The following is a 24810-nucleotide window of genomic DNA, read 5'->3' as shown; positions in this document are numbered from 1 at the left end:
AAAGAATAGATATATTATCAAACAATACCGAGGTAATTTTTTTTTTTATGTAGGAAGGACACCGGCTAAGTAACAAAAAAAAAAGAAAAGGTCCACTGAGATGCCGGTCCCCGAACAGGGTCCAAAGCGGTAGTCAAAAGCTGAAGAATAGGTGTTTTGCAACCTCCCTCTTGAAGGAATTAAAGTCATAGGAAGGTGGAAATACAGAAGCAAGAAGGAAGTTCCAGAATTTACTCTTGCATTAGAGAGGTGGACAGAATAGGGGTGAGTGAAAAAAAATAAAGTCTTGTGCAGCGAGGTCGCGGGAGGAGCGTAGGCATGCAATTAGCAAAAATCAGAAGAGCAGTTAGCATGAAAATAGCGGTAGAAGACAGCTAGAGATGCAACACTGCGGCGATGAGAGAGAGGCTGAAGACAGTCAGTTAGAGGAGAGGCGTTGATGAGAGGAAAAGCTTTGATTTCACCCTATCTTGAAGAGCGGTGTGAGTGAAACACCCTCTCCCCGCCAGATTTGTGAAGCATATTCTATACATGGACGGATAAGGCCCCTGTACAGAGTTAGTAGCTGGAAGGGTGAGAAAAACTTGCGGAGACGTCTCAGAACGCCTACCACCTTCATAGAAGCTATTTTAGTTAGAGATGAGATGTGAAATTTCCAGTTTCGATTATAAGTAAAGGAGAGACAGAGGATGTTCATTGTAGAAGAGGGGGACAGTTAAGTGTCATTGAAGAGGAGGGGATAGTTGTCTGGAAGGTTGTGTCGAGTTGATAGATGGAGGAATTGAGTTTTTGAGGCATTGAACAATATCAAGTTTGCTCTGCCCCAATCAGAAATTTTAAAAGAGATCAGAAGTCAGGCGTTCTGTGGCTTCCCTGCATGAACTGTTTACTTCCTGAAGGATTGGACGTCTACGAAAAGATGTGGAAAAGTACACAGTGGAGAGTAGGAATGCATAAGACAAGAAGTTTGGTTTAGAAGATCATTGATGAATAGTAGGAAGAGAGTGGGTGACACGGCAGAGGAACACACTGTTAATGGATTTAGGAGAAGAACAGTGACTGCCTACAACAACAGCAATAGAACGGTCGGATAGGAAACTTGAGATGAAGTTACAGAGAGAAGGATAGAAGCCGTAGGAGGGTAGTTTGGAAATCAGAGCTTTGTGCTGGACTATCAAAAGCTTTTGATATGCTTAAGGCAACAGGGAAAGTTCCACCAGAATCTCTAAAAGAGGATGACCTAAACTCAGTAAGAATCACCAGTAGAACAGGCGTGGCAGAACCCATATTGGCGATCAGATGGAAGGTTGTTAAGTGACAGATGTTTAAGAATCTTTCTATTGAGGATAGATTCAAAAACTTTAGATAGGTAGGATATTAAAGCAATAGGACGGTAGTTTGAGGGATTAGAACGGTTACCCTTTTTAGGGACAGGCTGAATGTAGGTAAACTTCCAGCAAGAAGGAAAGGTAGATGTTGACAGACAGTGTTGAAAGACTTTGACTATGCAGGGTGGAAACACGGAGGTAGTTTCGGAGAACAATAGGAGAGACTCCATCAGGTCCATAAGCCTTCCGAGAGTTTTGGACAGCTAGGGCATGGAAAACATCATTGCGAAGAATTTTAATAGGTGACATGAAGTAGTCAGAGGGTGGAGGAGAGGGAGGAACAAGACCTGTTTCATCCAAGGTAGCGTTTTTTGCAAAGGTTTGAGTGAAGAGTTCAGCTTTAGAGATAAGTGTGATACCAGTGGTGTCATCTGATTGAAATAAAAGGAATCATCACTACTACTACTACTACTACTACTATTATATATACTACTACATATATCACTACTGCTACTACTATTACTACTATTACTACTACTTCTACTACTACTACTACTGCTACTACTACTACTACTGCTACTGCTTCTGTTACTTCTACTACGACTACTACTACTACTACTACTACTACTACTACTACTACTACATCTACTGGCAGTGTCATAATGCCGAGACACAACAAAGGATCACAATTTCATAAAGTCACTTCACTGTCGCACACGGTACTTTCTCTCATCATATGCTCCACGTTGTCTTGACTTTGAAATAAAACTACACAGGCTCCTCACGATGCTAGTTTGCATTCGTCATTTGTATCTCCTGGAGGAGGTTAGTGCCTAATGAAATTTTCTTTACTAGGTTCCGTGCGTTGGAGGAGACACTGGGAAAGTGGAAAGTTTTCACATTATATATTCCTCCAATAAAATCTCAGGTCTGGGATATCAAGTAAGACAACACGGTACTGAAATGTCTCGTACTCGTATCAATTAACTTTCGCCAAGAGACGTTGAGGTGTATTCAGCGGGCGCCTGAGGACATTCCAGCGCCGCATGGTGTTGAGAACGGCATCGCGTGCACGGCCTTCCAGTCAATGATATTTGTTAGTGAATTTCTCACTCATAACGGTGGCATATTAAATAGAATATAGATAATAATTTACTGCTCAAATGATAATTTTCCTACTATATACAAAATTATTTTTGTTATATATGTACTGATGTTCTGTATATGAGCAGGTGAAAAATTATTGAAAAATATTCAGTATTATTTACATTTTTAAAGCAGAGATGTACGGCTAATATTGCTCTTGTGACAGGTGAGTCAGACACACACCGTCCTCTACAGGCACCACTTCGTCTCCTACAGCCAACCCACAGTAATGCAATCCGAATGTTTGAGATAACGCTGTGTGAGCCATCGTGCCAGCTCACGCCCACCGCGTTGCTGCGTGTGGAATTCCGCCTCAAGGTGTGTGTATCGTCTGCGTTTTGGTCGTTCTGCTCGCTCTGACGGAAGCGCTGCTTACTCAAGAAAAGCCATTTCCTCCGGGCAATGTTCTCTGCGTAATGCTGCCTTAATGGTGAAACAATAACTTTACCAAAATTTTGAATTTGGAGTTTTGAGCTTGTTACGTACAGAAATTGCAAAAAAAGTATGGAAAGTACCTTATATGGGAAAACGAAAGAACATTACGAGAAACTTGCACTATGTATGTTTTTGAGCTTGGGTATCAAAATGCTTAAACGCACAAATAGCACTCCATATGGAGAAACAGAACATAACTAAAAATGTATATTTTCAGCGTTTTTCACATTGCCAGGTATAAAAACTGCCAAATGCTTTCAAAGCATCCGTTATGGGAAAACAAAAAACATTTCCTGAAACATGTGTTTTGAGTGTTTATGAGCGCGTTAGGAACCAAAGCGATAAAAAAGTATGGAAAGCATCTTATACGAGAAAAAGAAAACATTACCAAAAGCATGTATTTTAATTGTTTTACAGCTACTTACATACCAGAACGCTAAAATGCAAAACACCCTTTATGGCGAAAGAGAATAACATTACTTTTGAATATTTTGAGCCTGTTATATATAAAAACGCCAAAATTCATGCAAAGGAAAATACAATACGAAAAACATGTATTGTCTGTTTTTGATCTTATCTACTAAAACGCTAAACGCATGAATAGCACTTTTATAATGAGGAACAGAACATTACCAAAAAACGTGTCTTTTCAGTATACTTCACAATGTTAGGTACCAGAAATCCAAAATCCATGGAAAGCACATTATATGGCAAAAGGAAACGAAATTTTCAGAAACGACTTTGGAGTGTTCATGAAAGTGTTAAGCACCAAAAAAAAAATAAATAAATAAATAAATAGAATAAATAAATAATGATAATAATAATTGATAAAAAAATAAATAAATGAAATAAAATAAATAGATAAATTAAATAAAAGGAATGGAAAGTTCCCTATATGGGAAAAGAAAACAGTATTACAAAAAACATTCTATTTAAGTTTTGAGGTACTTACGTATCTATATACTAAAACACTTGCAAAACAACCTTCATACTGAAAGAGAATCATTAACAAAATAAATTATATTAAGTGTTTTTTATATTTTTTTTTACGTAGAAAAATGCCAAAATACAAACAAAGTGTTCCATATAAAGAAACGAAAACACATTACTCGAAACGTGTATTATGAGTGTTTTTTTTGAGCTTATTAGATACCAAATGCGAAAACTCATTATGAACACTCTATATGGAGAAAGAAAACATTACCAAAAACGTGTATTTTAGATGGTTTTTATATTGTTAGGTACTAAAAACGACAAAATGCATGCATATGGGGAAAGAAAATGACATTGCAAGAAACGTGTCATTTTTTATATATATATTTTTTTTATTTCCTGCACCAAAATGCTAAAAAGCAAATAGGGTGCTTTTCATGCGTTTTCGTGTTTTGGTACCGAAGAATAAAAAAAAAAAACAATAATACTCATAATACACGTTTCTCGTAATGTCTTTTCGTATCCCATGCAGGATTATTTGCATGCATTTTGGCGTTTTCTACGTAGGAGGCTCAAAACACCTAAAATACGTCTTTTTGGTAATGTTATTTTCTTTCTCTATAAGAATTCTTTTGCCTACTTTTCAGCGTATTATTGTATAAGTAGCTCAAAAACTCTTTAATTCCTTTTTTTGTTTTCATATATGAGATGCATTTCATGTTTTTATTTATTTATTTTTTTTTAGCGTTTTGGTGACTAACACGCACATAAACACACACACACACAAAAACGTTTCTTGTAGTGTCGTTTCTTAATCCCATAATGGATGGTTTCCATGCACTTTGTTGATTTGATATCTATGTGAAAACACTAAAAACACGTTTTTTTTTTCCTGTTTCTATAATGTTTTTTTTTTTCTGTTTTCTGTTTCCTTCTATACCGTGTTTGGATGCATTTTCGTGTTTTTACACTTAACAAGCTCAAAAACACTCAAAATCCTTTTTTTATGGTAATGTTATCTTTTCCCAAAAAAGGGTGTTTTTTTTTTCATGCGTTTTAGCCTTTTGAATACTTTGCGTGCATTTTAACGTTTTGTACGTACGAAGCTCAAAAATACTTAAAATATGTCTTCTTGGAGATGTTATTCTCATTATAAAAAGAAAGACACGATTGAGTGCTATTAACACGTATTTGCTTTTTGGTACCAAAGTACCTAAAAAACACCCATAATACACGTGTCTCTAAGTGTCTATTTTTTATTTTTTTTTTTTCATATAGAGTGTTTTTCATGCAATGTAACGTCTTTCTACGTAACAAGTTCAAAACATTGAAAATACTTGTTTTTTTTTTTTGTAATGTTATTCTCTTTCTCCATAAAGAGTGTTTTGCATGCCTTTTAACCATTTTTTACGTAGCTCAAATCCGAAAAGACACGTTTTTGGTAATGTTGTGTGTTTTTTTTCTTATACAAGGTCATTTTTTTGTTTGTTTTTGTTTTCCCATATAGGGTGCTTTCTATGCTTTCTAGCGTTTTGGTGCCTAACACGCTCTTAAACACTTGAAGGACACGGTTTTGGAAATGTCATTTCTTTTGCAAATATTTCTCCGTTTTGGTACATAACATATGAAATACACTCCAAAGACACCATTTTGCGAATGGTGTTCTCTCTATATAGAGTTCTATTCATGAGTTTTCGAGTTTTGGTACATGAGAAACTCAAAACACTCATAATTGATATTTCTCGTAATGTCCTTTTCTTTCCCCATATTGGATATTTTCCATGTATTTTTGCGTTTTTCAACATAAGCTCAAAAACGCTCAAAATACATGTTTTTGGTAATGTAGTTCTATTTTAGCTATTACAGATGTTTTCATGAGTTTTATCGTTTGGGTACGCAAGAAGTTCAAACACCTCCAAAAGACAGCTTCGTAATGTTGTTTTGTATTCCCATGTAGGGTGATTTCCATTCTTTTTAGCGTTTTAGTGACTAACACGTTTCCGGAAATGTCGCTTAGTTTCCCCATATTGGGGATTTTTCATGCATATTGGTGTTTTGGTACCTAACAATGTGAAAACACTCGAAATACACGTTTTCGGAAATGTTTTTATATGGTACCCAAGAAGCTCAAACATTCTTATAATGCACGTTTCTACTAATTTCCTTTCGTTTTTAATAGAGGGTATTTTCTATGCATTTTCGCGTTTTTCAACGTAACATGATGAAAAAGATCAAAATACTTTTTTTAGTAATGTTATTCTGTTTAGCCATAGAGAGTTTTATGCATTTTATCGTTTTGGTACGTAAGAAGTTCAAAAACACTCAAAAGACACATTTTTTGTAATGTTATTTTGTTTTTCCCAAAAAGAGTTATTCCCATGGTTTTTAGCGTTTTCATCACTATCACGCTCATAAACAATTAAAAGACGCGTCACTGGTAATGTTTAAGTTTTAGTTAAATTCTTGTGTTTCTCAACAAAACGTTTTTTGTTTTATTTTTCTAGTGTTTTGGTACGAAAGTCCCTCAAAAGCACTCGTAATGCTGTTTTGTTTTCCCACACAGGATACTTTCTATGCGTTTTAGCGCTCATATACTCATAAAAGACACGTTTCTGGAAATGTTTTTTCTTTTTTTTTTCCTCAATATACGGTGCTTTGCATGCATGTTTGCGTTTTGGTTCCTGACAAAGAGATAACGTGTATTTTCAGTGTATATTATACACTGAAAATACACGTTTTCGGTAATGTTGTTCTGTTTTTCCATATAGAGTGCTATTATTCATGCGTTTTAGCGTTTTGGTACCTAAGAAGCTTAACACATGTCTCATAATGTCCTTTCCTTTCCCTACACAGTATATTTTGCATACATTATGGCGGTTTTGTACGTAACAAGCCCCAAAACACTCATATTATTTGTTTCTGGTAATATAAATCTTCTCCATAAAAGGGTGTTTTGCAATCGCTTTAGCGTCTTTTGGTACGTAAGTAGCTCAAAAATACTGAAAAGAAAAGTTTTTGGTAATGTTTTGTTTTCCCATATAGTGTGTTTGTAGCGAGGGTGAGCTGCTACTTGGCCGCCCGGAAGTTGCTCAAGCGAGAAGTTTAGGCTCCCAACTACGACTCTTGGTCATAGCAGTGTTTAGTCCTTGAAGGGTAACATTTCCAGTGTCATAACTGTGTAGCTCTGGCAAAGGAAACTTAGCCTGGGTATTCTCTGTTTATTAAGCAAAAACATGAACAATATATATAACAATTACTAAACATAACAAACGACACATACAAAATTATGGAAAAAGAGAGTGTATGTGTGTGTGTATGTCTGTGTGAAGAAAGGAGTAGTAAGATGTATTGAGAAGATGTGTAATACATGTGTCAAAGAGCGTGCACAGAATGTGACAAGTAAGAGAAATGTATAAAGTGATGAAAAAGATATGAAAGACAAAAGCCTGTGCAGTAGAGAGAGTGAAAACGGAAGGGTGATAAATTAACAGAAAACGGAGTGCTAGGAGCGGTGACTTGTGTCCCGCTACAGTATTCCCCCCCTAGTGACGAGGGAGGAGGAACGTAACCGTCTTCTGGTGCCGAGTGGTGTTGGTGGCGACGTTCTGGCCGATGGTGTTGATGACGGCCGGGTCACTGTGAAGGAGGTAGGCAGGCTTGACTCGGTCGATGGAGATGGTGTCAGCCTTACTATCCTTGTCCACAGTGACCGTCTTTTTCCTCCTGCTCAGGACTTTGAAGGGGCCTTGGTAGGGCTGCTGCAGGGGCTTCTTCACAGCGTCAACCCTGACGAACACGTGCGTGCATGTGTCCAGATCCTGGCTGACAAAAGTCTTGGAGGGAGACGTGCGAGGCTGGACAGGCTGCAGACGCTGCATGAAGTCAGAGAGGTTGGCAGCAAAGTCCTGAACGCTGCAAGGAGTAGAGCGAGGTGCAGGAGTTAGGAGTTCGCCAGGTAACCTGAGCTTGGTACCATAAACGAGCTCGGCGGAGGAGTGATGTAGGTCTTCCTTTAGTGATGTCCGTATGCCAAGGAGGACGAGAGGAAGTGCCTGGGACCAGTCTGCACGTGTGGCAGAGGCAGCTAAGGAAGACTTCAGCTGACGGTGGAATCTCTCAACGGTGCCGTTTGCCTGCGGGTGGTAACTGGCTGTCCTGAAGCGTTGGATGCCTAGTAGTGACATCACCTTGTTCCACATACTGGACTCGAACTGGCTGCCACGGTCAGAAGTGAGGCTGAGAGGGACACCGAACCTGGAGATCCAAGTAGTGATGAAGGCACGTGCGACGGAGTCCGTTGTGATGTCAGCCAAAGGTGCAGCTTCCGGCCAGCGTGTGAAGCGGTCGACGCAGGTGAGAAGGTACCGGTAACCGTCAGAGTTAGGGTAGTGGTCCAACGAGGTCGACATGCACGTGGTCGAACCGTGAAGAGACTGGAGTGAAGGCGGCCGCAGGAGAGCGTGTGTCACCACACCTTGGAGGCTTGGCACTTGACACAGTCATGTGCGGGTCCACAGCCTGACGTCTTTGTTGATGCCAGACCAGATGAAGCGTGAGGTCATCATCTGCTGAGATGCTCGGATGCCAGGGTGGGAGAGGTCGTGCAGCTGACGAAAAACACGATACCGGTGGGTCTTCGGCAGGTAGGGCCGACAGGAATCGGTGGAAGTGTCAGCGTAAACGTGCACTGTGGTTCCTGGGAGTTGTATCTTCTTCATCTGTAGTGCGGGGTTGTCTTGGAGTTGCCGCAGCTCTTCATCGTTGGCCTGGTCAGCAGCGATGGCAGTGTAGTCGATGGGAGAAGATGACACAGCAGAGATGTTGCGCGAGAGAGCATCAGCTGGGGCGTTGTGTTCACCTTTGACGTAGCGCAAATCCGTGGTGAACTGCGAGATGAAGTCGATGTGACGCAGTTGTCGCGGTGAACAGGAGGTCTTGATGTGCAGGGACTTCGAAGTGAGTGGCTTGTGGTCGGTGTATACATGGAAGTTGCGACCTTCCACGAAGTACCGGAAACGCTTGATGGCCTTGTAGATGGTGAGAAGTTCCCTGTCGTAAGTACTGTACTTGGATTCCGCCTTGTTAAATTTCTTTGAGAAGAAAGAGAGCGGTTTCCAACCTCCGTCGACATACTGCTGTAGAACTGCTCCGATGCCGATGTCAGAAGCGTCTGTGGCGATAGAGATGATACCATCTGGGGCAGGGAAGCTGAGAGGTGAGACGGAGCTGAGAGCTTGTTTTGCTGCTGTGAAAGCTTCCTCAGTGGCTGGAGTCCAGACTAAGGAGATGGACTGTCCTCTCTTGCAAGGCTTGATCATCGCGTAGAGGGGCTGAAGAAGTAGTGAGCAGCTGGGGATGAAGCGGTTGTAGTAGTTCAGCATCCCCAGGAATTGCTTGAGTTGGCGCTGTGTTGTAGGCTTGGGGAAGTTCTGGATGGACTCGCACTTTTCTTGCAGTGGAGTGATGCCTTCCAAGGAGACAGTGTGGCCAAGGAAGGTGATGGAGGGGACCCCAAACACAGACTTGTCGACGTTGACTTGCACCCCGTAGTCTTGCAAACGGGTGAGTACTTGCTGGAGGTGCTGTTGGTGCGTCTCTGCGTCAGGACTGGCGATGAGGAGGTCGTCGATGTACGCGAAGCAGAAGGGGAGACCTCGAAGGACTTCGTCAATGAAGCGTTGGAAGGTTTGAGCGGCATTCCTCAAACCAAAGGGCATCCTGACGTACTCGAACAATCCGAAGGGTGTGATGAGAGCAGTCTTCGGAATGTCCGCTGGATGGACGGGGATGTGGTGAAAAGCTTTCACAAGGTCGATCCTCGAGAAGTAGGTGCATCCGGAGAGCTGAGAAGAGAACTCCTGGATGTTAGGCACTGGGTACCTGTCCTCGACGGTGCGCGAGTTGAGAGCGCGGTAGTCTCCAGATAGTCGTAGTTCGCCATTTTTCTTAGGCACGATGTGGAGAGCGGAAGACCAGTTGCTGGAGCTGGGCCGTATGGTGCCTTGCTGAATGAGGGACTCGAACTCTGCCTTGGCTTGTCTGGCGCGCTCTGGAGCTAGGCGGCGGGCCTTGGCGTGGGTAGGAGGTCCCTTGGTCTCGATGTGGTGCGAGACGTGGTGTGTGACCGGTTTGCTGGCTGAGTACGGCTGCGTCAGCGTAGGGAAGGACTTCAGCAGGGAGGAGAACTGGTGGTCTGCCTTGACGAGGGAGATCTGTGTGCTATCCTCATGAGTGACCTGTCCCTTTGTTGTGACTGAGGTGAGAGGATCGAGCAGCTTCCGACCCTTGATGTCCACTAGGAGACCGAAGTGTCGGAGGAAGTCAGCACCTAGAATTGGTTGCGTGACAGCTGCTACGTAGAACGTCCACTCGAAGGTACGGCGGAGGTTCAGGTGAAGTTGCAAGGTGCGTCGCTTGTACACAGGAATCTCCATACCATTGGCGGCGTGAAGGTGAAGGAGGGGAGGCAACGTCCGGTCTACACCAGGGGCAGGGAGAATACTGACGTCTGCACCAGAGTCGATGAGGAACTTGGTCCGGGAGAGAGGGTCATACAACTTCAGTAGCGCAGACGAGGTGTCGCGAACACTATGCGCCGCTAGTGCTCGCTGTTAGGGTTTAAAGACTTGGCGAAGGTACAGGGAGCCTTACAATTTCTTGCGTCTTTCCCGAACTCTTCATGGTAGTAGCAGAAAGTAGAAGTCTCCGGTGTCTTACTCTTTGAACGCTGGCGGCGCTGGAAGTGGTGTCTGGAGGAAGAACGCGAACGTGAGCATGAGCGTTCTCTGACCTCTCTCCGAAGATCTCTCACTTCAAGTATAAGCTGTGAGACGAGCTCAACAAGTTGCTTGGTAGTGTCTTCTGCTGAGATGGAGGCTACGGAGTCGACGTCATCAGGCATTGTGCTGAGTGGACCACCACGTGACTGTGTAAAGTACACTACAGGCGCCGGAAAGTCCATGAGCCACAGCGGTGAGGAGTGAAGGAGTGAGGCGCCGGTGTGACCGGGTGCCACAGCGGTGAGAGATGCCGAATTGGGGCAATGTCACTTCACTCACCACTGAACGAACTGTACGTTATCCTTGGCACTGCACTCACCACTGAACGAACTGTACGTTATCCTTGGCACCGCACTGTAAGTAATCCACGGATGACAGTGTTAATCCTGGGCGATGGACCGTAGGTAATCCCCAATGAAGAGCTGTAGATGGAGGCGGGACGAGGCCAGTGGGAGGGCTCCAGGTAACAGCAGGAAACTGGAGGGGCTGGCAGAAGTTACGTGGAGGACCGTCCGCGACTGGGAGAGACTGCTGGCCAGTGGCGAGGGCCAGCTGGAGAGTGCCGCGGGGTGAGGCGCCGTGAGGGCGGCCGGGCAGCGTCGGTGAGGCGGCGGGGGCCGGGGTCTGCTGCTGGAGGCGGCGACACCGGCGAAGGGGCAGCTGCCGGAAGATCCGCCCGTAGCCGACCGCGTCGCCTTGGCCAGGTGGTTGGAGGATAGCAGCAGGGTGGACTTGGCTGCTCACTCCGGAAAAACAACGGGGTCACCAATTGTAGCGAAGGTGAGGTGCTACTTGGCCGCCCGGAAGTTGCTCAAGCGAGAAGTTTAGGCTCCCAACTACGACTCTTGGTCATAGCAGTGTTTAGTCCTTGAAGGGTAACATTTCCAGTGTCATAACTGTGTAGCTCTGGCAAAGGAAACTTAGCCTGGGTATTCTCTGTTTATTAAGCAAAAACATGAACAGTATATATAACAATTACTAAACATAACAAACGACACATACAAAATTATGGAAAAAGAGAGTGTATGTGTGTGTGTATGTCTGTGTGAAGAAAGGAGTAGTAAGATGTATTGAGAAGATGTGTAATACATGTGTCAAAGAGCGTGCACAGAATGTGACAAGTAAGAGAAATGTATAAAGTGATGAAAAAGATATGAAAGACAAAAGCCTGTGCAGTAGAGAGAGTGAAAACGGAAGGGTGATAAATTAACAGAAAACGGAGTGCTAGGAGCGGTGACTTGTGTCCCGCTACATGTTTTCCATATATTTTAGCGTTATGGTACCTAGCACATAAAAAAAAAAAAAAATCAAAAGACAATTTTCTGAAAATCTCGTTTCCTTTCCCCATATAGGGTGATTTGCGTGAATTTTGGTGGTTTGGAACCTTACAATGTCAAATACACTCAAAATACACGTTTTTGGTAATGTTCTCTTTTGCCAAATAGAGTGCTATTCACGCGTTTTCGTCATACTGGACTTTCGTTTCGCTATAGAAGATACTTTCCATGCATTTTGGCGCTTTTCTCCGTAACAAGCACAAAAAGACTCAAAAGTCTTGTTTTGTGTAATGTTATTATGTTTGTCAATATAGGGTATGTTGCATTCCTTTTAGTTTTTTGGTACGTAAGTAGTTAAAAAAACACTGAAAAGACACGTTTTTAGTAATGTTCTCTTCTTTTCCTTTTTCTTTTAGCATTTTGGTGCTTAACACAACACTCAAAAGATATATTTCTTATAATGTCGTTTCGTTTTCTCATGTAAGGGACTTTGCACACATTTTTGGGTTTCGGTATGGAAACACTCAAATGACGCATTTTTTGGTAATGTTTCGTTTTCTCCATGGTTTTGAGCGTTTTGGAGTCAAAGACGTTCATAAACAAAAAAAAAAAAAAAAATGTTAATGTCGTTTCGTTTCCATATCGTCTTCGCATGCATTTTTTGCGTTTTTGTAGCTAACAATGCGAAAAAAACACTCAAAATACAGGTTTTTGGTAATGTTGGTCTGTTTCTCCATATAGTGCTAATAACGCGTTTTCGTGTTTTGGTACATCAAAAACTAAAAAACACTTATAATACGTTTCTCGTAATGTCTATTCGTTTCCCTATATAGGGTACTTTGCATGCGTTTTCGCGTTTTTTGACGCAACAAGCTCAAAACAGTCAAAATACTTGTTTTTTGGTGATTTTATTCTATTTAACAATAAAGGGTGTTTTACAAGCGTTTTAGCGCTTTGGTACGTAAGAAGTTCAAAAGCATTCAGAAGACATTTTTTTTTTTTTGTAATGTTGTTTTGTATTCCATATAGGGCGATTTTAATGTCTTTTTTTTTTATCGTTTTGGTGTCTAACAAGCATAAAAAACACTCAAAAGACACGTTTCTGATAATGTTTTGTTTGTTTATATAAAACGCTTTGAATACATTTTTGCGTTTTGGTCCCTAACAATGTAAAAAAACCCTCAAAACACGCTTTTGGTGATGTTATTCTGTTTCTCCATATGGAGTGCTATTCAATGGTTTAGGATTTTGGTACCTGAGAAGCTCAAAACTCTAATAAAGCTCGTTTCTCCTAATGTCATTTCGCTTCCCCAAATAGAGTACTTTGCAAGTATTTTGTCATTTTTCTACGTAACAAGCACAAAAACACTAAAAATACACGTTTTTGGTAAAGTTAATGTGTTTCTCCATAAAGGATGGTTTGTATACATTTTAGCGTTAAAGCTCAAAAAAACAAACAAAATAAACGATTTTGGTAAGTTGTTGTGTGATTTTGGTAAGTTGTTGTGTAAGTTTTCTCATATAGGGTGCTTTCCATGAGTTTTAGGGTTTTTGAGCCTAGCACGCTCATAAATACTGAAAAAAAACACGTTTTTGAAAGTCTCGTTTCCTTTCCCCATATAGGATGCTATGCATACATTTTGATGGTATGGTACCTCACAATATGAAAACACTCAAAATACACGATATTGGTTATGGTGTTTCTCCATATAGAGTGCTTTTCATCCATTTTACCTTTATGGTACCTAAGAAGATCAAAAACACTCATATTACACATTTTTTGTAATGACTTTTCGTTTCCCCATCCAAGGTACTTTTCATGGATTTCGGTGTTTTATTTACGTAACATTTAAAAAAAAAACACTCAAAATGCTTGTTTATGTTAATGTTATTCTGTTTTTGTATAAAGGGTGGTTTGTATGTGTTTTAGCGTTTTGGTATGCATGAAGCTGTAAAATACTCAAAAGACAATTTTCTGGATTTTTTTTTTTTTTTTTTAGAAACATTCTAAAAATACGTTTCTTGTAATGTCGTTTACTTTCCCCATATAAGGTGCTATGCATGCATTTTTGCATTTTGGTACCTAACAATGTGAAAAATACTGTAAAAAAATATATATTTTTTTTCATAAATTCATTTTCATTATTCTGCTTCTCTATGTCGTGTGTTATTCATGCGTTTTATCCTTTTGCTAACTAAGAAGCTTAAAAACACTCAAAATATACGTTGCTTGTAATATTCTTTCTTTTCCCGTATATGGTAATTTGCATATATTTTGGCGTTTGTGTACGTGACAAGCTAAAAAACACTCAAAATACTTCTTTTTATTAATGTTATTCATTTATTTTTTCCATAAAAAATATGCGTTTTAGAGATTTCAAGGTAAGTCGCTGAAAAAAAGATTCTAAATACATGTTTTTGGTAATGTTCTTTTCTAATCCTATATAGTGTGCTTTCCATGCTTTTTAGCTTTTTGGTGCCTAACACTCTTAAAAAAAAAAAATCACGTTTACGGTAATGTCGTTTCGCTTCCCAAAATTAGAGGCTTTCCATACCTATTAGCGTTTTGGTACCTATCAATGAGAAAATTCTCAATGAAGTGTTGTTCTGTTTCTCCATATATAGTGCTATTCACGATCTTCTGGGATCTGTTACCTAAGAAACTCAAAAACTCTCATGATACTCGTTTCTCGTAATGTCTTTTCGTTTCTCTGTATGGGTGTCTTTTCCTGGATTTTGGTGTTTTCCTACTCTTTCCTACGCTCAAAAACACTCAAGGTACTTGTATATGGTAATGTTTTATTTATCTATTTCTCCATAAAGGGTGTTTTGAAATCGTCTTAGTGTTTTAGTACTTAATTATCTCAAAAAAAAAAAAAAAACACGGAAAAAATACGTTATTGTTAACATTTTTGTTTTCCCCTTTAGGGTTCTTTCCGTGCTTTTGGTGCATGTGGTGCCAAGTAAACACATATATACTCAAAACACATAGTTCTGGAAATAGAGTTTCCTCTCCCTATATAAAGTATTTTGCTTGCCTTTTAACGGTTTGGTTCCTAACAATGTGAAATACACGTAAAATAACCGTTTTTATCACATTTGTTCTGTTTCTCTATATAGAGTGCTATTAATGCGTTTTCGAGGTTAGGTACCTAAAAAGCTCAAAAACATTTATAATGCACTTTTCACGTAATGTCCTTTCGTTTCCCCACATATGAGTACTTTCCACACATTATGCCGTTTTTGCACGTAACAAGCTCAAAAACACTAAAAATACTTGTTTTTTGGCAATATTATTGTGTTTCATCATAAATGGTGTTTTACATTTGTTTTAGCGTTTTGGTATCTAAGTAGGTCAATAACACTCAAAAGACACGTTTTTGGTAATGTTTTTTTTTTTCTTTTTCATATAGGCTAGTTTCCATGCTTTTTAGCGCTTTGGTGCCTATTACGCACATGAACTCTCAAAAGACACGTTTCTGAAAATGTCGTTTCTTTTTTTTCATTTAAGGTGCTTCGCATGCATTTTGGCCATTTGGTACCCAACAATGTGAAGTACACTGAAAATACAAGTTTTTCGTAATGCTCATCTGTTTCTCCATATAGAGTGATATTCATTTGTTTTAGCGTTTTCGTACCTAAGAAGCTCAAAAACACTCATTATACACGTCTCTCGTAATGTCCTTTTGTTTCCCTATATAGGGTGTATATTTTGGCGTTTTTGTAACGCTGAAGCACAAAAAATACTGAAAATATTTTTGGTAATGCTTTTTGGTAATGCTATTCTTTTCCTCCATAAAGAGTGTTTTGCATACGTTGTAGCGTTTTGGTACGTAATAAGCAGAAAACAATGAAAAGGCACTTTTTTGGTAATGTTTTCTATTTTATATAGGATGCTTTCCATGCTATTGAATATTTTAGTGCATGCAGAAAAACGCTCAAAAGATACGTTTCTTGTAATGATGTTTCGTTTTCCCATTTAAGTGGCTTTGCATGCATTTTTTGCGTTTTGGTACCTAACAATGTGATAAACACTCAAAATACACGTTTTGTTAATGTTGTTATGTTTCTCTATATTGAATGCTATTAACATGCTTTCGCGTTTTGGTACCTTAGAAGCTCAAAAACACTCAATATACACGTTACTAGTAATGTCTTTTCGTTTCCTCATATAGTGCAATTTGAATGCATTTTGGTCTTTTTCATCGTAAGATAAAAACACGCAGAAATCTTATTTTTCATAACGTTATTCTCTTTAGCAATAAAGTGAGTTTTGCATATATTTTAGCGTTTTGGTACGTAAAAAATTTAAAACACTTAAAATACACGTTTTTCGCAATATTGTTTTGCATTCAATATATGGCGATTTAATGTTTAGGTGTTGAAACACTCTCAAAAACACGTTTCTTGTAATGTTTTTTTTTTTCCCCACAGAGAGGGAGCTGTACATACATTTTGTTGTTTTAGTTTCTAATAATGTGAAAAACCGTCAAAATACACGTTTTTCGTAATGTTGTTCTGTTTCTCCATATAGAGGACTATTTATTCATTTTAACATTTTGATAACAAAGAAGATCAAAAAGTCTCATAATACAAGTTTTTCGCTCTCTTTTCGTTTTACCATATATGGTAATTTACATGCATTTGGAGTTTTTGTACGTAACAAACTCAAAACACTTTTATATTTTTATTTTTTTATTTATTTATTTATTTATTTTATTTTTTTTATTGTGCTTTCCCTTAAAAGGAGTTTTCCAGGCGTTTTAGGGTTTTGGTACGTAAGATGAAAAACAATCAAGACATGTTTTTTGCATTTTTTTTTCTCTCTATTCCCATACATGTTTCTTTCCATGCTTTTCACCCTTTTTTTCAGCGTAACACCATTAAAAACATTCAAAGGACAGATTTGTGGTAATGTAATTTCAGTTCCACATAAAGGAGGTTTTCCATGCATTTTTGCGTTTTAATGCCTAATATTGTGAAGACACTCGAAATACACATTTTTTGTAGTATTGTTCTGTTTCTCCATATAGAGTGTTATTTATGCGTTTTAGCGTTTTGGTACCTAAGAAGCTTAATAACTCATTTCGTTTCTCCATATAGAGTACTTTGCATGCATTTCAGTAATTTTCTATGTAACAAGCTCAAAGATATTCAAAATACACATTTTTTTGATTAAGTTATTGTGATTCTTCATACAGGGTGTTTTGCATGCGTTTTTAGTATTTCGATACGTAAGAAACTCAAAAACACTTAAAAGACACTTTTTTTGTAATGTTGTTTTGTTTTCGATGCTTTTTTTTTTGAGCGTTTTTGATGCCTAGCAACCAAGCGTTTCCCTTCCCCATATAGCGTGCTATGAGTGCATTTTGGCGTTTTGGTACCTAATAATGTGGAAAACACTCAAAATACACGTTTTTAGTAATACTGTTCTGTTTCTCTATATAAAGTGCTATTAATGTGTTTTAGCGTTTTTGTACCTAAGAAGGTTAAAAACACTGATACTACAAGTTTCTCATCTTTTCCTTTCCTAATCCATGGTAATTTGCATGCATTTCGCGTTTTCTATACACAGAAATTTTTTTTTTTTTTTTTTGTAATGTTATTCTATTTTTCCATAAAGGATATTTTGCATGCGTTTTAGGGTTTTGGTACGTAATAAGCTGAAAAATTCTCAAAAGAAATGTTTTGGTAATGCTTTTTTTATTTTTTTATTTTCCCATATTGTGTGCTTTTTATGTTTTTTAGCCTTTTGGTGCTTAAAACGCTTAAAAGCAATCAGACACTTGTATGGTAATGTCGTTTCATTTCCTTATATAGGAGATTATGCATGTATTTTCACGTTTTGGTACCTAACAATGCTAAAAACACTCAAAATACATGTTTTTTGGAGTGCTGTTCTGTTCTCCACATAGAGTGCTGTTATTAATGCGTTTGTTTTGGTACGTACTTAAGTAACTCAAAAACTCTCATAATACATATTTTTGGTAATGTCTTTTCCTTTCCTTATAATAGTGTATTATGCATGCATTTATTTTTTTTTTGTATTTAAGAGGCTCAAACACACTCAAAACGCTTGTTTTTGGTAATGTTATTCTATTTCTCTATAAAGAGTATTTACATGTGTTTTAGCGTTTTGATACATAACTAGCTTAAAAACACTCAAAAGGCACATTTTATATATTGTTGTTTTGTATTTACATATAAAGTGCTTTCCATGTGTTTCAGCATTTTGGTGCTTAACACACTCATTAAACCTCAAAGACATGTTTCTGGGAATGCCATTTCTTTTCCCCATATAGGGTGCTTTGCATGTATTTTGGCGTTTAGGTACCTAACAATGTGAAATACACTGACAATACACGTTTTTGTTTTTTTTTGCTATTCATGCTTTATCGCGTTTTAGTACCCAAGAAGCTCAAAAATATTCATAATACACGTTTCTCGTAATGTCTTTTCGTTTCCAAATATAGGGTACTGTGCATGCATTTTTTGTGTTTTTTGTATGTAACAAGATACAAAAACTCAAAATACTTGTTTTTGGTAATGTTATTCAATGCTTCTTCGTGAATGGAGTTTTCCATGCATTCTGGAACGTAAGTACCTGAAAAATACTCAAAAGACAAGTTTATGGAAATTTATCTGGAAATATTGTTTTGTTTCTTCATATAGGATCGTTTTGCATGCAATTTGGCTTTTTCGTACCTAATAATGTGAAATACTAAAAAAATACACCTTTTTTGGTAAAGTTTTTTTTTTTTTTCTTGGTATATAATGATATGCATGCGTTTTGCTGTTTTATACCTAAAACTCAAAAAAAAAAAAAAAAAACAGGTATAATACACGGCATTCATAATGTTTTTCGTCTCTAAATATATAGTGTATTTTGCAAGCTTTTTGAGGTTTTGTAGGTAAAAAGCTCAGAAACACTCAAAATACTTGTTTTTAGTAATGTTATTCTTGTTTATACATAAAATGCGATTTGCATCCGTTTCATGGTTTTCGTATGTAAGAAGCTGCAAAACACTTAAGACACGTTTTTGGTAATGTTTTCTATTCCCATATAGGGAGTTTTCCATTCTTTTGAGCGTTTTTTGGTACCTAACATGCACAAAAACGCGTTTCAGCGTTTGGTATCTAAAAAGCTCAAATACTCTCATAATAAACGTTTGTAGTAATGTCCTTTCGTTTCCCTATATAGAGTACTTTGCAAACATTTTGGCATTTTCTACGTAACAAGCTCAAAAAATACTCAAAATACACTTTTGAGTGTTTATACTGTTTCTATATAACAGTTTTTATAAATGCGTTTTAGAATTTTGGTACGTAAGTAGCTAAAAATCATTGAAAAGGGACCCATATTGGGTGATTCTAATGCTTTTTATAATTTTTGTGTTTAGCACCAAAACACTCAAAAGGCACGTTTCTGGTAGTTTCCTTTCCCCATACACAGTGCTTTCCGTGCATTTTTGCGTTTTTTGTATAAAACAATGTTAAATACACTCAAAATACACGTTTTTTGGTAATGTTATTTTATTTATTTATTTATTGTTTTCCATATAGATTGCTATCATTGCGTTTTATCGTTTTGGTACCTAAGAACATAAAAAAAAAAAACTCATAATACACGTTTCTCGTAATTTATTTTCGTTTCCTCATATATGGCAATTTGCATGCATTTGAGCTTTTTTTTTTTGTACTTAACAAGCTCAAAAACATACTTGTCTTCTGTAAAGTTATTCAGTTTTAACATCAATGGTGTTTTAACTGCGTTTTAGGGTTTGGTACGTAAGAATCTGTAAAACACTCAAAGGAAACATTTTCTCCACAGAACGCTTGACTTCTGATCTTTCTAAAATTTCTGATTGGGGCAGGGCAAACTTGGTATTGCTCAATGCCTCAAAAACTCAATTTCTCCATCTATCAACTCGACACAACCTTCCAGACAACTATCCCCTCTTCTTGAATGACACTCAACTGACCCCTTCTTCTACATTGAACATCCTCGGTCTGTCCTTTACTTATAATCTGAACTGTAAACTTCACATCTCATCTCTAGCTAAAACAGCTTCTATGAAGTTAGGTGTTCTGAGACGTCTCCGCCAGTTCATCTCACCCCCCTCAGCTGCTCACTCTGTACAAGGGCCTTATCCGTCCATGTATGGAGTATGCTTCACATGTCTGGGGGGGTGGTTCCACTCATACTGCTCTTCTAGACAGGATGGAATCAAAAGCATTTCGTCTCATCAACTCCTCTAATCTAACTGACTGTTGCCGCAATGTTGTATATCTAGCTGTCTTCTACCGCTATTTTCATGCTAACTGCTCTTCTGATCTTGCTAACTGTATGCCTCCCCTCCTTCCGCGGCCTCGCTGCACAAGACTTTCTTCTTTCTCTCATCCCTATTCTGTCCACCTCTCTAACGTAAGAGTTAACCAGTATTCTCAATAATTCATCCCTTTCTCTGGTAAACTCTGAAACTCCCTGCCTGCTTCTGTATTTCCACCTTCCTATGACTTGAATTCCTTCAAGAGGGAGGTTTCAAGACACTTATCCTTCAATTTTTGACTACCGCTTTGGACCCTTTTATGGAACTGGCATTTCAGTGGGAATTTTTCTTTATTGGATTTTTGTTGCCCCTGGTCAGTGTCCCTCCTACGTAAAAAAAAAAAAAAAAAAAAAAAAAAAATATATATATATATATATATATATATATATATATATATATATATATATATATATATATATATATATATATATATATATATATATATATATATATATATATATATATATATATATATATATATATCAGGAGGAGGCAGTAGACACCTGCCGAAACGATAATTACTCCTAGTGAGGTCTTAAGCACTGTTCAGGGGGTGCTGTGAACTTATCATTAAACCCAGCTGTGACCTCACTGAACGTTTCCCCTTTTAAAGACAACTCTCTTCCTCCACACAAAACTACAAGCACCTAATAACACACACAGCCTTCACTCAAAAAGTTTAAAATCATCATGGCGACTCCTACATCAGCCTCGGAGTCCCCATCTGGGGAGGGGACCATAAATGTCCCCAGGTCGGACTGCCTTTCTGTCGCCATACCTAAGTATCTTGACACCTCAACTTTTTCTTCATTAACTTCTGCAACATTCGCGGTCTAAGATCTAATTTTCAATCTGTAGAACACCACCTCTCCTCTTCTAAACCTCTTCTTCTTTTCCTCACTGAAACTCAGGTGTTTGAGGCAACTGACAGTAACCCCTTTTCTGTTCCCTCCTACTTTCTCTATCCTCATTTTCGATCCAAAGCTGGATGCTGCGTTTATGTGCGCAATGACTTAACCTGCTCTCGTGCCCACGCTCTTGAATCTTCCGAGTTTTCCACCATCTGGCTACGACTACAGAGTCACTCTCATATTAAATTTATCTGTGCTGTATACTTCTCTCCTAACTCCTCTGACTATAAGAAATTCTTTGACTACTTAACTTCCAAAGTGGAGCACATTCTGACCCTCTTCCCTTTTGCAGAGATCTCCATTCTTGGAGATTTCAATGTTCACCACCAGCTTTGGCTTTCCTCTCCCTTCACTGACCATCCTGGTGAACTAGGCTACAACTTTGCTATCCTCCATGACCTAGAGCAAATGGTGCAACACCCTACTCGTATTCTTGACCGTCTTGGAGATACGCCCAACATTCTTGACCTTTTCCTGACCTCTAATCCTTCTGCTTATGCTGTCACCCTTTCTCCTCCGTTGGGCTCCTCCGATCACAATCTCATATCTTTATCTTGTCCTATCACTCCAATCCCTCCTCAGGATCCCCCTAAGCGAAGGTGCCTCTGGCGTTTTGCCTCTGCTAGTTGGGGGACCTGAGGAGGTATTTTGCTGATTTTCCTTGGAATGACTACTGCTTCCGTGTCAGAGACCCGTCTTTGTGTGGTGAGCGCATAACAGAGGTGATAGTGTCTGGCATGGAGGCATACATTCCTCACTCTTTTTCTCGTCCTAAACCTTCTAAACCTTGGTTTAACACAGCTTGTTCTCGTGCTATACATGATAGAGAGGTGGCCCACAAAAGGTACTTAAGCTTTCCATCACCAGAATCTCATGCACTTTATATTTCTGCCCGGAACCATGCCAAGTCTGTTCTCCAACTAGCCAAAAACTCCTTCATTAACAGAAAATGTCAAAACCTTTCAAGAACTAACTCCCCTCGTGATTTCTGGCATCTAGCCAAAAATATCTCCAATAACTTTGCTTCTTCTTCTTTCCCTCCTCTACTTCAACCAGATGGCACCACTGCTATCACATCTATTTCTAAAGCTGAACTCTTTGCTCAAACCTTTGCTAAAAACTCTACCTTGGACGATTCTGGGCTTGTTCCTCCCTCTCCTCCACCCACTGACTACTTCATGCCACCAATTAAAATTCTTCGCAATGATGTTTTCCATGCCCTCGCTGGCCTAAACCCTCGGAAGGCTTATGGACCTGATGGGGTCCCTCCTATTGTTCTCCGAAACTGTGCCTCCGTCCTTGCACCTTGCCTAATCAAACTCTTTCAGCTCTGTCTGTCAACATCTACCTTTCCTTCTTGCTGGAAGTTTGCCTACATTCAACCTGTTCCTAAAAAGGGTGACCGTTCTAATCCCTCAAACTACCGCCCTATTGCTTTAATTTCCTGACTATCTAAAGTTTATGAATCTATCCTCAACAGGAAGATTCTTAAACATCTATCACTTCACAACCTTCTATCTGATTGCCAGTATGGGTTCCGTCAAGGCCGCTCTACTGGTGATCTTCTGGCTTTCCTTACTAAGTCGTGGTCATCCTCTTTTAGAGATTTTGGTGAAACTTTTGCTCTTGCCTTGGACATATCAAAAGCTTTTGATAGAGTCTGGCACAAAGCTTTGATTTCTAAACTACCCTCCTACGGTTTCTATCCTTCTCTCTGTAACTTCATCTCAAGTTTCCTTTCTGACCGTTCTATTGCTGCTGTGTTAGACGGTCACTGTTCTTCTCCTAAATCTATTAACAGTGGTGTTCCTCAGGGTTCTGTCCTGTCACCCACTCTCTTCTTATTATTCATTAATGACCTTCTAAACCAAACTTCTTGTCCTATCCACTCCTACGCTGATGATACCACCTTGCACTTTTCCACGTCTTTTGATAGACGTCCAACCCTTCAGGAGGTAAATATATCACACAGGGAAGCCACAGAACGCCTGACTTCTGATCTTTCTAAAATTTCTGATTGGGGCAGAGCAAACTTGGTATTGTTCAATGCCTCAAAAACTCTGTCTATCAACTCGACACAACCTTTCAGACAACTATCCCCTCTTCTTCAATGACACTCAACTGTCCCCCTCTTCTACACTGAACATCCTCGGTCTGTCCTTTACTTATAATCTGAACTGGAAACTGTACATCTCATCTCTAGCTAAAACAGCTTCTATGAAGTTAGGTGTTCTGAGACGTCTCCGCCAGTTTTTTTCAACCCCCCCAGCTGCTAACTCTGTATAAGGGCCTTATCCGTCCATGTATGGAGTATGCTTCACATGTCTGGGGGGTTCCACTCATACTGCTCTTCTAGACAGGGTGGAATCAAAAGTTTTTCATCTCATCAACTCCTCTCCTCTAACTGACTGTCTTCAGCCTCTCTCTCACCGCCGCAATGTTGCATATCTAGCTGTCTTCTACCGCTATTTTCATGCTAACTGCTCTTCTGATCTTGCTAACTGCATGCCTCCTCTCCTTCCGCGGCCTCGCTGCACAAGACTTACTTCTTTCTCTCACCCCTATTCTGTCCACTTCTCTAACGCAAGAGTTAACCAGTATTCTCAGTCATTCATCCCTTTCTCTGGTAAACTCTGGAACTTCCTGCCTGCTTCTGTATTTCCACCTTCCTATGACTTGAATTCCTTCAAGAGGGAGGTTTCAAGACACTTATCCACCAATTTTTGACCACTGCTTTGACCTTTTTATGGGACTGGCATTTAAGTGGGCATTTTTTTTTATTAGATTTTTGTTGCCCTCGGCCAGTGTCCTTGCTACATAAAAAAAAAAAAAAAAAAATATATATATATATATATATATATATATATATATATATATATATATATATATATATATATATATATATATATATATATATATATATATATATATATATATATTACTATTCATACGTTTTACCGTTTTCATAACTAAGAAGCTCAAAAACACTCATAATATACGTTTCTCGTAATGTATTTTCCTTCCCTCTTATATATTACTTTGAATGCATTTTGGCGTTTTTCTACGTACAAGCTCAAAAAACACTAAAAATAAAATGCTCATTTTTGGTAATGCTATTATGTTTCTCCATAATGGTTGTTTTGATTGGGTAAGTAACTCAAAAATACTGAAATTACACGTTTTTGTTAAAGATGTATTGTCTTCCCATATAGCATGATTAACATGCATTTTAGCGTGTTAGTATCCAACACGCTCATAAACATTCAGTAGACACTTTTCTTGAAATGCCGTTTCATTTTCCCCATATAAAGAAGCTTTGGATGCATGTTGAAGTTCTGGTTCCTATGTGAAATACACTGAAAATACTCGTACACGTTTTTTGTAATATTGATCTTTTTATCCATATAAAGTTCTATTCATGCGTTTCAGCATTTTGGTACCTAAGAGGCTCAAAAACACTCGTAATATACCTCTCTTGTAATGTCCTCTCGTTTCTCTATATATTGTATTTTCATGCAACTCTCCGTTTTTGTACGTAACAAGGTCAAAACACTCAAAATACTTGTTTTTGGTAATGTTATTCTGTTTTCCATAAAGGATGTTTTGTGTGCGTTTAGCGTTACGTAAAAAGTTGAAAACACTCAAAAGACATGTTTTTGTTATTGCTTTCT

Source organism: Scylla paramamosain, chromosome 2 (genome assembly GCF_035594125.1).
Source record: "Scylla paramamosain isolate STU-SP2022 chromosome 2, ASM3559412v1, whole genome shotgun sequence".
Taxonomy (NCBI): Eukaryota; Metazoa; Arthropoda; class Malacostraca; order Decapoda; family Portunidae; genus Scylla; species Scylla paramamosain.
Note: the sequence above shows the minus strand (reverse complement) of the source record.